The 15,748-nt window shown below is 33.8% G+C and overlaps 1 pseudogene across 10 annotated transcripts; it reads left to right on the top strand.

The window, feature by feature from the left end:
• The first annotated feature begins 8,314 nt into the window (after window positions 1-8,314).
• LOC149563284 (pentatricopeptide repeat-containing protein At5g46580, chloroplastic pseudogene) lies at window positions 8,315-15,381 on the top strand (annotated as a pseudogene). Of its 10 annotated transcripts, none has more exons than XR_016364055.1 (4): window positions 8,356-10,741; window positions 11,300-11,348; window positions 11,448-11,521; window positions 14,909-15,381. The product of XR_016364055.1 is annotated as a pentatricopeptide repeat-containing protein At5g46580, chloroplastic pseudogene, transcript variant X7 (transcript). The 10 variants fall into 10 exon arrangements; XR_016364054.1 differs by having other exon boundaries at window positions 11,280-11,348; XR_016364053.1 differs by lacking the exon at window positions 14,909-15,381 and adding an exon at window positions 11,769-12,049.
• The last annotated feature ends 367 nt before the right edge of the window (window positions 15,382-15,748 follow it).

Raw genomic sequence — 15,748 nt, 5'->3', positions numbered from 1 at the left:
CCCTATTAGGATCATCAGTATCTTCATACTCAAAGTACTCCTCTAGTTCATTGATCCAATTGATTAGCTTTTCTAGGTTAAGATTTCCCAAAAATGTGGGAACCTCAAACTTAGGTCTTTTTCCAATCTTGGAGATGGGCCTAAAAAGCCTTTCTTCCTCTGGATTTAGAATTGCCTCTACTTAGGCATTTTCTACTACTTCGTCCTCATCCTCACTTTCATCTCTAATAAGAAGATTTATTCCTCTTTGCATTTGTTCTTCCAATGCTTGCATTTTCCTTTGGAGGGCTTGGAAACCCTTAGGTGTAACACATGTAGCTCTTTCACCTTGCTCTCTTCATGGAGGCACTTCCGTGCTTCTATTGAAACCCTGGTGAAAACTGCCTCATAATCGACAGTCTATCTACACACCTAGCCTAAACCATAGTCTTAGTGTGAACTACCTCATAGTTGGCGATCTATCCACACACTCAAAAACTCTAGCTTTGATACCACTTGATGTAGGGAGCTCCCCTTAATACTATAAACTCATAATAGAGATAAGGAAACAACTGCAAATGTGAGAACAAAATATGGACTTCTTATTTGTGCCACAAATGTGGAATTACAAAATTCATAAGTACAATATGCTAACCCACATGAGTGCCTTCAGTACAATAGTTTTCAGGACAAGTTGTGAACTATCACCCAAAGTTGTCTTAGACAATGTTTAGGCCTTTCTTAAATGGGCAATTTTAAGCTACCCGAGAAGGTTCTAGATGCTCAAACTTAATACCTAGGCTCGACAGACCATAACAATACACATAGAGTTGGCCAAATACATCTTTGACAAATTATTTTTGAAATTTTGGTAGCCCAACTTCTGAAGGCCATAACTCACAAACTGTTGCTCTGATTGGCTATTATAACCACTTTTCAAAAATGTCATCTCCTGATCTATAGGCTCAGAATGGCACTAGCACCCTTCCATTGAGTTTTTGGACCTCATCTCGACACTCTAAGGCCTCCAAAAGTGAGCTTGAAGATTTTTTTGCAAATTTTTCTACCAAAAATCTGCAATAACTTCTTTGATACCAATGCTTAAGCAATGAGATTTTTATGGTAGGCTTACAACTCTAAAATGAACCTTCCTGTAGAAAATGAGAACATTCTGAGCTCATATGACAAACTTACTAATAATAACAAGTTCCCATAAATAGTAACCACCCTGTCTACTAGTCCTTATTAAAATAGAAAAGACTGAAATGAAAATATTTTTGGGTGATGCAAGATTGCTCTTACACCTAGGATGCTCCTACATCAAGAAAACTTAAGTTCATGTGAGATACCAAGAGTACAAACACACAAGAAAGATGAAGAAATGTGCACAACTCAAGCTATCAATAAGATCAATATCAAATGTAAGTTCACATTGGAAATAATGAGCAACATTATATATTATTTGAGTGGTGTTTAGTACATTCAAAAGTGGGTATCATTAGATTACGATAAAATAGAATGATGAATTGACAACTATATTCAAGATAAAAGGAGGTCTTATATGAGTGGTTAATAATGTATTTTGGGCATACTAATGCATTAAGTAAACTTATGTGGCTAATGAATGAGGCATTGAATAAACTATGGGTAGGTTTGTTGTTGGTACGATATAGAGGACTATAGTGTCTCATAACCAATGAGAACTTTGGTAGGATATAAAGGATTGTAGTGTAACACAATGTTATTTGGGTCATTTATAGACCCATATATTCATTATATACTAGTTAAATAGCCTTAAAATACATCTATACACAAATGAGCTATAAAAGAGTTAACTATTATAAAATAAATGTAAAATTCATGAGAATAAGATAACTAAGAGTTTCTTTGAAAGGATGTAATAGAAAAGCATAATGAAAATGCATAAAGGTTCTATATGAAGAAGGAAACAAGAAATATAAGAGTGTAGAATAAAGTAGAAACACATGTGGAATGGAATAAAGTAGAAACATGTGTGGAATGAAATGAACTATAGGTGTAGAAACCACTTCCTGGTGTACAAATCTAGTAAGGGAGATAAGACAAATTTTCTTTACATATATTGACCACTACTACAAAATATGAAACAAGTTTGAGCAGAGATAATAAAAATGTAAATAATATACCATAATGAATACACAATATATGTGGAGAAACCCTTTTGGGAGAAAAAAAAAACCACATTGTTATGGACATGTAAGACTTCCATTGTATATTATATGAATTGCATAAAGGGAGAACTAGATATGAAATGAGTATTTACCAAATTATTTAGTGAATTACATTCATTCATCTCTCTTTGTGTGTACACATATGTACACACACATTATATACTAACATACTTTAATGTCTTACCCATATCTTATAATGACGAATGATTAATAAGGTACACCTAAGATATTTAAGTATAAATATATTGGTCTTGTGAAATCAAGATATTCCCATATTGATTAAATTAATATTTTTATTTATTTATTTAATTCACTAGCTTTTTCATCTATTATCTAAACAAATGCTCCTATTTATTCATGTAATTCATTAGTTTTTTTAATTATTAATATTTTTTTAAAATAATTAAATACCCATTTACCATCCACCTTTCCCTTATTTATACAAGAAACACCTGTATTTATTATACAAATTCGTTGATCCTTTTCTATTTAATCCCACCAATCACCCCAATCACTCCACAAATTTGAGCTTGTGACAAACAATACTTGTCTCTTCATCTAACTTTTCCTTCACCACATGACCAAATATTTTGGAAAATCAATATCCTCTACCTACCACTTAATCCCAATCTCTCATTTCCTTTAGTCTCATAATCACCTTTATCCGCCATAGCTTCTCACCTACTTTCTAATCTTAGCCATTCATCTACCACCTTTTAATCCCATCCCTTGATCTTCATGAGACATTTATAAAATTGCATTTTCTCCCCTCACTTGAATTTAATGATCTTTTTAAGCTAATTCTTATATCCTAATGTTTGTTCTTATGAGCTTATGTTATTATATGCCCTTTTTTTTGGGAGAAATTATGAGCTTTTATGTAAATTGTGATCTTTGAGAGCCCATATTTATTATCTTTCCACTAAACTATCATATCATTCCCTTCACACCATCATTTGTATAGTTTGACATCAATTAACCAATTTCCATAATAACATAACCTCTTGAACACGTGTAGATAAAAATGAGAGCACCCATATTTTGAATGCAAGATCTTAGAAGATATGATGAAAATAGAGTCAAGCATCTCTTGAGTGCATGATATACTTGTTTTGTTATTTTATTTCATATTTTTTGGTTCACAAGAAGTGCTCCATTGATACGTGAGGCTTAAAGCTGGTCTTAGTGGGTTAAAAATATAGGTTGTCCAATTTCCACCATTGTCATATATGATATTGTGGATGTATATATGAGTGAATGCAAATCTTTAAATCATTTGGTTTATCTCTATTACACATTAAAGTTCTCCATTTCATTACATCATAAAAAGGTTGACTACACATAATATAAAAATTAAACCTTAGATCCCAGTTAAGGCTTTTTTTGTCAATCTTTGTCATTGTTTGCTTAGACGATTTTTTTTTTCAATAGAACCAAAGGAAAATATGTATAAAACATTAGATATGTATTTAAAAGACTAAGAGAATCTAGGAGATGTTGAAAAAGATGAATTATATTTTTATGAAGTCGTAGTTGGTATATAAGGATTTCATCATTTCTATAGAAGGATTGAAGATGGATCTAGAGAAAGGAATAGTAATTGTTGAATAACTTACATCTTTAGAAATTGGAGAGGTAAGATATTTTTAAGGGTTATGCATTTTATATAAGAATTCCATATGGAATTTCATTGTATTACGTATACTTTTGAGATAATAATGATTACGAGTGAAGAAAAAAAGGGATTAAGTGGTCAACAAGAGAACAAAAGATTTATAAATTATTGAAGTAAAAGGTATTAAAGAAACTAGAATTAGTATTACTTGATTTTGACAAAGTATCTTATATTGAATTTGATGATAGTGGAAATGTGATAGGAGAAACATTGAGTCAAGAAAGGATGTTAATAACATACATTAGTAAAATCTAAATGATACAAGGAAGGAGATACTCATTCTATGATCAAGAGTTTTATGCCATAGTCAAAGCCTTAAAGAAGTGGAATCATTGCCTTTTTCTAAATGAACTTGTGTCATACATTGATCATCAAGCCTTACAATAATTGAGCAATCAAGGAAACTTGGATCAAAGAATTGTAAGGTAATTAGAGTTCATGCAAAGTTTCACATTTGTGTTGAATCGTAAGAGGAGAAAATTAACGAGGATGTAGATGTAGTGAGCGGGAAGAGCATGTTGATAGAAATTACTTGGTAGTAATAATAGAATTTGAAGAATTGAAAAATATGTAGGAGGATGGCATAGACATTATGAAACCCTGGATAATAAGTATAAGGCTAGTTGCAACAAATGAGAGCAAGTGGTTGAATTATATCATTTAGGATGACATGCTATTAAAAGAAATCTAATTATGGATTTTTAGGAGCTTAATGAGGGAGAAATTGATCAAGGAGGAATAATGGTGATTAACACGACACTTTTGCATTGATAAGATAATGAATTTGATAAGTTAACATTATTTATGATCTCAAATATATAAGGATCCAAAATAGTTTTTTTTAAAGTGCAGGGCTTTTTAGGTTGTGAAGGAGATCTAGTCAAAATACTAGATTGTTTCAACCATTAATAATATCATATTAAAGAAACCTTTGGAGGATATAAGAATGGATTTCACATTTCCAACAAAATAGAGAGGGCATTGTTATACAACTATGGTAGTAGATACATTTTTCAAGATGAAATATTTTATTTCCTAGAAGAATACCATAATACTATACATGTTATTAACTTACTTTTCAAGAAGGTTGTGAGATTGCATGGATTCTCATGGAGCATAGTCTGAGATAGGGACATAGAGCTCATAGAATATATTTTGAAAATATTAAGGAAGAAAATGAAGACAAATCTAAAATTTAGTTCAACATTTCACCATAGACAATACACAAAAAAGAGGTAAACACAAGTTTGTACAACTTGGAGTGATGATTAGTAGAATATATGCTACAAATTTGAGATATATTCTACTATAAGAAGATTTCCCATACAACATAATGAATGGATGTACACAAAATAAAAAATTCAAATTTATGATTGGATTGTAATTTGTAAGAGTATTAACAAGACTCGAAGATATTAGTACAAACAAAAAAGAGCATATATGGTTATAGGAGTTTGTAGAACATATGGAAATAGTACACAATTAGGTTAGGGGGAACTTGGATACAATTAAAATGAAATACATATGATAGGAAAAAAGAAGTAGAGATATAATAATTTTTTTGTTTGGGATGAAATCATGGTAAACCTCAAAAAAAAATTGTAGTAGGTGCATACAACAAGCTAAAGACAAAGAAATTTGGTGTATGTATGATTCTCCAAGATTTTCCATTCAAGAAACACCTATGAGGTTGAGTTACTAAAAGATCTTGTTATTTTCACCTATAGTCAACATCATAGATCTCTTCATCAGTACCATGAGGGTCAATTAAGTGATACCGCAAAAGTTTACTCAGAAGAATAACTATCACATAAACCATATGATCGGATGTAACAAATCTTGCACAATAGATTTGGACATAGCACTAGAAACATGCAACATGAAGAATATTTAGTTAGATGGAAAGGAAGAATGATATAAAACTCATCATGGATCTCACCACTTCAGTTGGAACAACTTGGGGTTCCTCTTAAACTAACAAAGTCAATATTCACTTTTCTAACAACATTAGGTGTTTGATGTAATAACATCCCAACATAGCTTATCACATTGTACTGCAAAATCCTTTTTTTTCTTGTGAATTTTTTCATAGTTCCACAATAGCTCGCATACACCACACCTAAAAATCAAGTTTTTTGGATTTAATTAAAGGTTAGTTATTGCTATTTGAAACTCATAGTTCATAACATTTGGCAATCAATTCATTGACCAAGGTTTCAAATTCCTTTTTGCACCTTATGGAATTTAGCCCAACATACCTCAAGACAATACAAGATCAAAGTGATTTTTAACCAAAACCATATCAAGTTTCTTCAACACCCAATGCTTCACTAGCATATTTTTATCGACCTACACATTTCACAAGATATCAAGACTACAACACCTTAGAAAGTTGATAGTAACCATTCCTAAAGCTTGGAGTCAATGTATAATCACCTCTTGAACTCGTTGAAGAAAACTAGGAAGAAATGGTTGATCTAAGAGTTGATATCAAAATAATAATAGTTAGCAAGTTAACTAGTTATATAGTAGTAGTGTGATAGAATCTTAATAGTTATTATCATTGTATATCTTTGCATATAAACTTGTAATAAACTTATTATGGGTTGTGAATCAATTCATATATTGTAATATTTTTATATTATTGAATTAATCAAAAGTTGTCTTGATATTCTATGTCAATTCTATTGCATTATCTCTAGGCTACTAAATGAAATAGTCCTTTCTCTAAAGTATCCATCTATGATTACATCATATTATATACTATTTCTGATTACATTATAATAATCATTACTAAAGATGGGATAGGAACCAATTGGTAACTTTTATTGACATTAAAATTGTACATAAAAATAAAAATAATGCAACCATCATACACGTTCTCCCACAAAAGGATGAAAACCTAAACATTAAACTCTAAGTGTGTGGTTGATGAGAGGGGGGGCCTCATGGTCTATTTTTAAGGACTTTGAGGTCCTATGATGTGAAGAAATTGCAATAAGGTTAATTGGCTTAGTTTTCTAATCCTAAAGTGAAGATTAGAGATTACCTCACCAACTTAGACTATTTTCTAACACTTGCCAGATCACTTTATTTTCGTTCTTATATTTATTTATTCACATGAAGTGAATATGCGACATAACAAAATTCCTAAGCTACAAACTTCAAGAATTTGTGAACTTAAACTACATAACAAATTTTAAGAGACCATCCACCTTTAAATAATTCTTCAACAAATTTAACATCACTTTTAGGATATGTGGTGGAGAATTTGTGTTCTTGAAGAGAGGTCACAAGTTCAAATCCCACAAAGGCAACGAATGTACACTTTGTTTGGAAAACAGTTTGGTACCTCCCAAAAGAAATACAAGGTAGTCCCATAAGACCCAGAAACATATGAATGGCATCATAGACTAAAAAAGCACCTTTCTTTTCCTCTCTTTTAAGAAATCCCATCCACACTTTGTTTAATAAAACAATAGATACCTCTCAGAAGGAATAGAAGATCGTCCCATAAGACCTCAAAAACATATGAATGATATCATAAACTTTAAAAGAACCTCCCATTTCCTTTCTTTTAAGAAGCTCGTCCATAAAACCATACAATAAAGCCTTAATCAACCTCCATATAAATTTGGAAAAAACTTTATGCCATACATAATAAGAGGGGAGATATAAATTAACTTTATTTTCTACCGATAGCAAATGGTTTTTGATGTTCATGGCAGTGATTATACATTTACGATAAGCCTACCACGTCCTATTTCAGCAATACCTTAACGTTTGGTAGCTGGAATTAGAATGGAATTGACATTCAGAATTCTTAAAAAATTATAATCCATTGTTTGGGTCTGCACAATTAGAATTGGAATTGGAAAAAAGTAGAATCTGGTATCCCCATTTGACCCCCAAAACAAGGATTCCAAAATCCTCAAAATACTTGTTATTTGGAATTCCCGTTTTAATTCTCATTTTAAATTCCACTTTTTGAAAATGAGGATTTCAACTAAAGTAAAATTTAATTCGATTTGACATCTGGATGCCCATTTGAGGTTACCTTTTTTTGCACAAATTTTTTAAATTTGATTTTTTAAATGGGGGAAATTTTCTGCTATTACTTGCTCATATGTTTGACTTAAATAAAATAATTAGTACCACATATATCTTTAAAAAATTGTCTTTTTTTTTCAACTTTTTCTTGAATTTTTATTTTGCAATGAATATTGACATTTTTGGCATGTGCGAAGTTGAAAGCATCATCAATAGGTCCTTGAAAAAATTAGAGATACAAATTGTCTTTCTCACTATAACTTTTATACTTGGTTTTTGAATCATATATTCTTATTTTGAACCAAACGGGCTTGGAATACAAAATCTCAATTATTAAATATTTTTAAGTTTGAACCAAATAGTCACAAAACAAATTCCAGAAACTGTAATCTTTATTTCAAGTTCCAGAATCCCAAATCAAAGGTTTGAAATTCTCATTCCTAAATCGTATTCCAGCAACCGAACGGACCCCTGCCCGTTTGTATATTTGGAGAAGGCCCATGCGGGATAATTAGATAAGTTCGTCCACGACCCTAAGGAAAAGGAAAAGGAAGGTCAGTGAAGCAGAACAGAAGCAGCAATGTCTCTAGCATCAACAGTCCCTTCAACTGCCATTGCAGGTACTCATTCGTATCATATCCACTACCCGAATTCATTTCATAAGGTAGATTCAAAGTCCAAAGTCAGACGTATAAGAAATCCATGGAGACTACCATCTTCTTCAGTAAGCTTCCAGTTAAATTCCAGCAACATAGAGATAAAAGCAAACGCTGAAAACCCATCTACGTCAGATCAACATAAAACCCCGCTTAAGGAATTTTTGGAGACGAACCCTAAAACTCCATCACTGGCAGACCAACTTAAACCCTTTGCCAAGGAGTTTCTTGATACAAACCCTCCATCTAATGATGCCCAAGATCCTAAGCAGGGCACATCAAACTACAAGTCAAAATCAGTGTGGGTCAATCCAAGCAAGCCTAGAGCAGCAGCCCTAGCATTGAGCCGTCAAGCGCGCAGACAGAACCACCGAAGAAACCCCAATATTGATGTTCCGAGGCTCCTCGCCCAGAAATTAGATTCCTGTGAGCCAACACAGGAAGCCATTTTTGAAGTTCTGGATTCTGTAGACTATACACCATTTCCGAAAGATGCAGTTATTCTTATCAACATGATTAAAGATTCTGAGAAAGTATATTATTTCATACAATGGCTCAACAAAAGGGAGGAATTTGAAATGAATAACATTGTCTACAACGTAGCCATGAAATCTCTGCGAAAGGGAAGACAGTGGGATAGAGTAGAGGAGTTACTGAAGGATATGCTTAATCGAGGGATTAATCCTGACAACATAACTTATTCAACTGTTATAAGCTGCGCTACACTTTGCAATCTCTTGCACAAGGCTGTGGAATGGTTTGGGAGAATGAAAGAGACTGGCTGCTTGCCTGATGAGGTAACATATACGACAATGCTAGATGCTTATGGTAGGAATGGCCAGATACAGGAAGCCTTGAATTTATATGAGCGAGGAAGAGCAGATGGATGGGTTCCTGATATCAGAGCATTTGCTACTCTCCTGAAAATGCATACCATAGCTGGGGATTCTGATTCTGTACTTAAGGCTTTCCAGGAAATGAAAACTCTGGGGGTGAGGCCTGATTTGGTTGCATATAATACAGTGCTTGGTGCTCTAGCAAACGCAGGGAAACCAGCTGCAGCTAAATTGCTCTTTTTAGAGATGACCGATGCAGGTGTAATTCCTGATCAGAGAACTGTAACTTGCCTCATAAGGGTTTATGGTAAAGCAAGGTGGGCAAAGGATGCTTTGAAGTTGTTGAACATGATAAATAATGAGGGATGGACGAAGGACATGATTCTTTACAATACATTACTGAGTATGTGTGCTGATTTAGGCCTTATGGAGGAGGCTGCTGCCATCTTTGAAGAGATGAGTCGATCAGATAAATATAAACCTGATCAGTGGAGTTACAATTCCATGATAGATCTCTATGCAAAGAAATGTCAGATTGAAGAAGTTGATAGGGCACTCAGTGAGATGATGGAAACTGGATACAAGCCTACGGTGGTTACTTACACTTGTGTTATACAATCCTATGGTAAGGCAAAGAGATTTGATGATGTTTTAAAGATATTCAATCGTCTTCTTGATGAAGGGGTCTCTCCAGATGACAAGTTGTTTGGATCTCTCATTTCAGTTCTCACTTTTTGTGAGAAAGAAGAGTTTGGAAAAGTTCTTGGGTGCATTGAGAAGGTCAATCCAAAATTAGGTTTAGCTGTAAAAATGCTGCAAGAAGAAGATATTGGTTTAGAAGTTCTTCAAGAACAAATTCGAACTGTTTTCAATTCCACATCATATGGCACACGGAAACATTTCTGTAATTGTTTAATCGATCTCTGCTACAAGTTTAGTTTTCAAGAAAGAGCTCATTATTTGCTTCATCTGGGAACAACATTTGGAATCTATAAAAACCTTGACACTAAAACCCCCTCAGAATGGTGTTTAAATTTACGCACCTTGTCCTTGAAATCAGCATTAACTGCCTTTGATGGTTGGATAAGCAGTCTATCAAAATCCCTTGAAGACGGAGAAGAGATTCCTCCATTGCTTGGGATTCATACTGGTCATAAAATTGATAACAAGCAGTTTCCTCAAGAGGGTTTAGCATCTCTCTTTGAATCTCATCTTAAGGAATTGAACTCTCCTTTTGAGAAGAGCACAGAAAGAGTTGGTTGGTTTTTAGCAACACGTGATGCAGCAATTTCATGGCTGCAATCAAGAAATTCAGCTATTTTGGTAACTTCTTAGGTGAGGTTCTATAGCTAATATTTCATGTCATGGGCTGGTCAAGTTTTCATGCTGATTCCTTTGTTTTTATATAATAACTGATGGGAAAGATATGAGAGGCTTTTTTTTAAATTTTTTTTTGGCATCTCATAAATATTTAGCTCTATGATATTGATTTTCACATGTATGCAAAATGCTAGAAGAATATTGGAGTAAAAATTCTGGTGTCTGTCCATTTTATTGTTGGAGTTTGGACTATTAGCTTTCATCTGTTGGCTTGATTACATGGTTTATAGGATGCAGCATATGTGCTGCAACATTGTCTCTCTTGTTCTTCATCTTTTCCTGAAAGTCAAGTGGTGTTGTTGTACTTGCTCATTGATGAACTAGAACAACACATTAGCATGCCCATTGCACTAGGTCAAGATATTCAAAATTTATGGAACAAATGTTCATAATTTAGTAATTTACTGAGAATTATGGGTGTACGATTGTAGCAAATTTGTTTTCCTGTTGTATACTTGTTTCAACATGACTTGGAGGGTGTCTGCAATGACAGGTTTGCTAATCCTCTAACAGGAACATGGAGGCTTTCTTTGGTGTCAGAAGGGGGATTGAACTGATTGATGTGAATGAGCACTTAAATCTTTTTTGTAAGCTATTGGATCACCGCAAGATAATGTATTCTTATTTTAGAGGATATTCTGTAATCCTCGCATTCATTCAGATAAGCAGCTGAGAATTGAAGCACTTTAGAACTGTGCAGGCTTTGGGGAAAGTTCTCTGTTGTCTATATACCTGGTCAGTAGAGATAACACTTCTTGAATACCCTTCAATTTGAATTAGCTTCCACTCAATTTGGCATCTTTTACAAAGCTTTTATCTGTTTTAGGACCAACATAGTGGCTAACATTTTTACTATTGTTTTAGAATTGAATTCAAACTCAAAGCAAACTGATAGCCCATATTTTCTCTTTCTAGTTTGCAATTTCAGCTGATAGTTCTTATCTCTTAGAAAAGAAGTAATGCTTGAATGTTTTCATTTCAGAAATCAAGAGAACCAGTCTTTGTGTTTAAGGAGCTACAACACTAGTGACCATTCAAGCTCACACGCTTGGCTGTTGCAGGTTCTGCAAGCAAGTTATCATTTGTGGTCATGCCCTAATTTGTGTTGTGGACTATTCCTTGGTTGAGGAATGGGTATATCAATGTTCCTGCAAGTTTTGAGGAGGTAGGGGAAAAGGGTAATATGGCATTGGATGCACCGGCACCCCAAAATTTCAAGGGGGTGCTAGGGAACATTGATAAATTCATGTCTAACATACCAAATATACTAAAATAAAGAGATTTTGCAAAGTTGAAACATTTTTTTAAAAAAATTTAGTACTATTTGTTGGGACCCTTTTAGCAAGACAGTCTGGTGCTTTCTTTACTGCCTTGCCTTACTTTGTCCTCACTGATATCTGATTTTCTTCAATAAACTTCTTGATCAAATATGTGCTTTGAGACATGCTTGGCCTCTTGTCATGTCTTCTTCATGTGTATAAATTGCAAACTTTAACAAAAAAATCCAATTTATGAGGCTGCTCGTTTTTGTTTATGGCCTTTGTTGGACTTTTAGACTTTATCTTGCTAACATGTTTTCCCTCCAATCATTGAAACACCATGCTTCCCAACTTCCTCGAAGCCCATTGTATAATTTAACTTTGAGGTTCTCAGGTATTTCCTTACCAAGTGCTTTGTGACTTTGTTTAGCCCTTCCTTTGCTTTCTTTGCTTCTCTAACATCAATGTTTCCCTTTATTTTGAGTTTGCAGGTCTCTTCTTGCCACGATACCTTTTCATTCTTCTTCTCTTTCCAATGTTGGGGTATCTCATTCCTTGGGTCATTGAATCCCACCCTTTGACATGCTCTTGAACTTTGGCCATCATTTTTTCCTAAAATAATGTCTTATCTGAATTGAAACCTTAAATTACAATGAGTTCCTCTTTCCTTTTGTCTTATGTGCTTTGGGTATTGGACTTCCTTGATTTGTGCCATTTCATTCATATATTCTCCTTAGACTTTTAGATTTCTAACCTTCTTTTGTGCTTCCTCCCACAAGTTTTGGTATCCATTACTACCATTGCTCTTGACGACTCCTCATGGGACTTTGAAACTCTTTATGCTTAAACCCCTATTGGAAATTTGTTTAAATGGTCTCCTTTTTCTTTTTTCTAAACACCTTCCCTATTCTTCATGTGTATCACTTGAATTGTTAGTGCCAAGTATTCATTTTCCCAAATCCTAAAGCACCTTCATTGTCATTTTGGGTTTTTAAGCCTGCCTTCTTGTCATGAGGTATTCACACCATTGCCCCATTGCGATTGGGAACCCCCTCTTTTTGCCTCATTGTTGTAGCAATAGTTCTGTAGAACATGTTTGATTGATCTTGTTGGTTAGAGAGAGGGAGCTATGAAGTTAAATGCAAAATGAAGGGAAGCAATGAGAAAATTCAATGGTTAAGCATTGAGATCTTAAGCCTCACATCAAAACAAGATGGGGTGATTTGATCAAGTGATAGGCTCAACCAAGTGAAATGAGTGAAGAGGATGGTGTTTGTGATTGAGTTGAGTGTAAGTGGGACTTTTTGAGGAATGTCAACATTCCTTGAGGATAAAATCCTCACGATAGACAAATCTTTGCCAAGGTATTAATGTAAGTATATGCATAATGGTGAGCATTTTAATGTTTTATCGAACTACTATGAGGCAATGAAAGCATAAATTTGAGGAGATAAGGTAAAGGAGAGTCCTCAAGGGAGTGCAAATTCTGCCCTCCCATGAGGATTTTATCTTCATGTATGTTGTGTTTCTGCCCAACAAAATAAGACCACCCTTTCCTCACATTTGAACTTAGCCTTGTATTTGACCAATTTTGGTCACCTAACATGAAGAAAACAAATGAAAAAGTATGGGGATAATCTACATTGAGAATTGGTAATGAAGATGAATATTAGTAAGGCGGCGAGGGAATATTAGTGGGTGGTAAGAGAATGTTGAGGGTGTGATAAAGAGTAACTCCTCAGGGACTGGTGGAATTTTTCCATCCATGAAATACATAATTATGCCCCCTACAAAAAGGTCTAATAGGAGCTTAGTTGGTCATTGACTTCACTAGAGATTAAACATTTTTAGAACACTTACAAGATTAAACATTTTTAGAACCCTTACAAAGTTGGCCTATGTGGCCATTATTAATCAACTAAAAATGTGTGTTTTCATATGTATTAGGTGTGTATAGTTGGGTCAGCCCTTGAGGCTTGAGATTGAAACAAATCAAAATTTTATTGGTGATTAGAAGTTCAAAGTTGGCCTCATTAGGATGCATGTTTTTTTAACCCAGTGGTTGCATATTTAAGGAGGCTCAACCCATTCATTTTGTCAACCACTTTGATTGCGAAACTACCATCCAAAGAGTAACAAATTGCATTTGACTTGGCAATGATTGTTGCTGCAAACTATTTCAAGGCATTTAAGTAATACAAAGGGTTGACAATTCAGATTTAAAATGTGATGAAATATCAATGCAAAGACATTATGAGGTTGCAACAACTTTGACATTTTTTTCCATATGTTGATTTTCTTTTCATGATTGAAATCAGAATTCCATGCCAAACATTGTAATATAGAGAAGAAAAAATGCAATATACACCAAAAAACTAACATTCTTTGAATTAAAATGAATTAAGACAAGTGAGATGAGAATTTTTGAGAGGTCATTTAAATGAAAGTAAGTTCAATGCATTTCGAGTTTCATTGAAATGAATCAAAAGTTTAATCTGGGGGCTTCATTAATGAGTCTTAATTAATAAAGGGAGTGGATTAATCTTATTGCTATAGACTAAAGTTTAGAGCTTTTTCAAATTTCTTCAAAGAAAATATTAAGCTATTTTCAAATCCAAGCAACAAGATTTTCACTAAGGCAAAGAGGAGACAAATATTTTCTTTTAAGAGTTAGCTCACTAATTCAAATTCAAGTCTAACCCATAAGAGAATAATCAAAAGTTTATGCTCCAATTGAGGATTTATGGTGGCATGAAGTTGGAATCTAGAAGAAATTCTATTTTATGAAAATCCTAAGTTTCTTCATTTTGTCGCTTCTCATCATTTCATAACCTTAATGCATTTCCTCCCTTTGTTTTGCAAGGTTGATTTTGTTGAAGGAAAAGGTTAGAAGACAAGGTAGTGATCAAGACCTCAAGGGCCTCAAGTGCAAGCTGCAAGAGGAAGGCTTCAAGCTCAAGGACTTTCAAAATGAGAAGGGGAATCCAACATCAGAACCATTAAAGGCAAATTCCTAATCAAGAAAGACAAAGATAGAAGATTAGAAAAACTTATTAATAACTAGCATTTCATCTGGAAATCCAAGTTCCTTTCAAAGGATCCAAGTACATGAGGTACTCCATCAAATGGAGGTGAAGATTAAGTTCACGAAAGTTAAGATGCAAATTCAAGTTCTGACAATGAAAAAAATTCTAGAAAATGAAGATGATTGAATACAGGGAACATTTTGGGAATATGCTATCATATATGAGAGTTGGACAATGTTGAGTATTAATAGATATTTTATCTTCATCCAATGATTAAATAAATATACATGATAAGGATGTTGAGGTGGCCCCTAGTTGTCTTCTACCAATTAGAAATTTCAATTACAAGCACATTCTATCACATCATTTAAGCATACAATTTTCTTATTGGCTATCAAGAGCTTTGTAATTTTCTTATTGGCCTATTGTGTGGTGCCCTCATGTAATTGGTTGACAATTTGACAACCCTAACTAGGGTGTGTAGGGATTAATCTTGAGAGAATGTTGAGGGTGAAATAAAGAGAAACTCCTCAAGGATGGTAGAATTTTGCCTTGCTTGAGGATTTTTATCCTCATGAAATACATAATTCTACCCCATGCAATACGGTTTGATAGGAGCTTATTTGGCCACTAACTTCACTAAAGATTAAACATTTTAAGAACTATTACAAAGTTGG

Source organism: Cupressus sempervirens, chromosome 4 (genome assembly GCF_028749045.1).
Source record: "Cupressus sempervirens isolate cs-2001-9-10 chromosome 4, ASM2874904v1, whole genome shotgun sequence".
Lineage (NCBI taxonomy): Eukaryota > Viridiplantae > Streptophyta > Pinopsida > Cupressales > Cupressaceae > Cupressus > Cupressus sempervirens.
The sequence above is the reverse complement of the archived record's forward strand: the minus strand, read 5'-3'. Positions and strand labels throughout refer to the sequence as shown.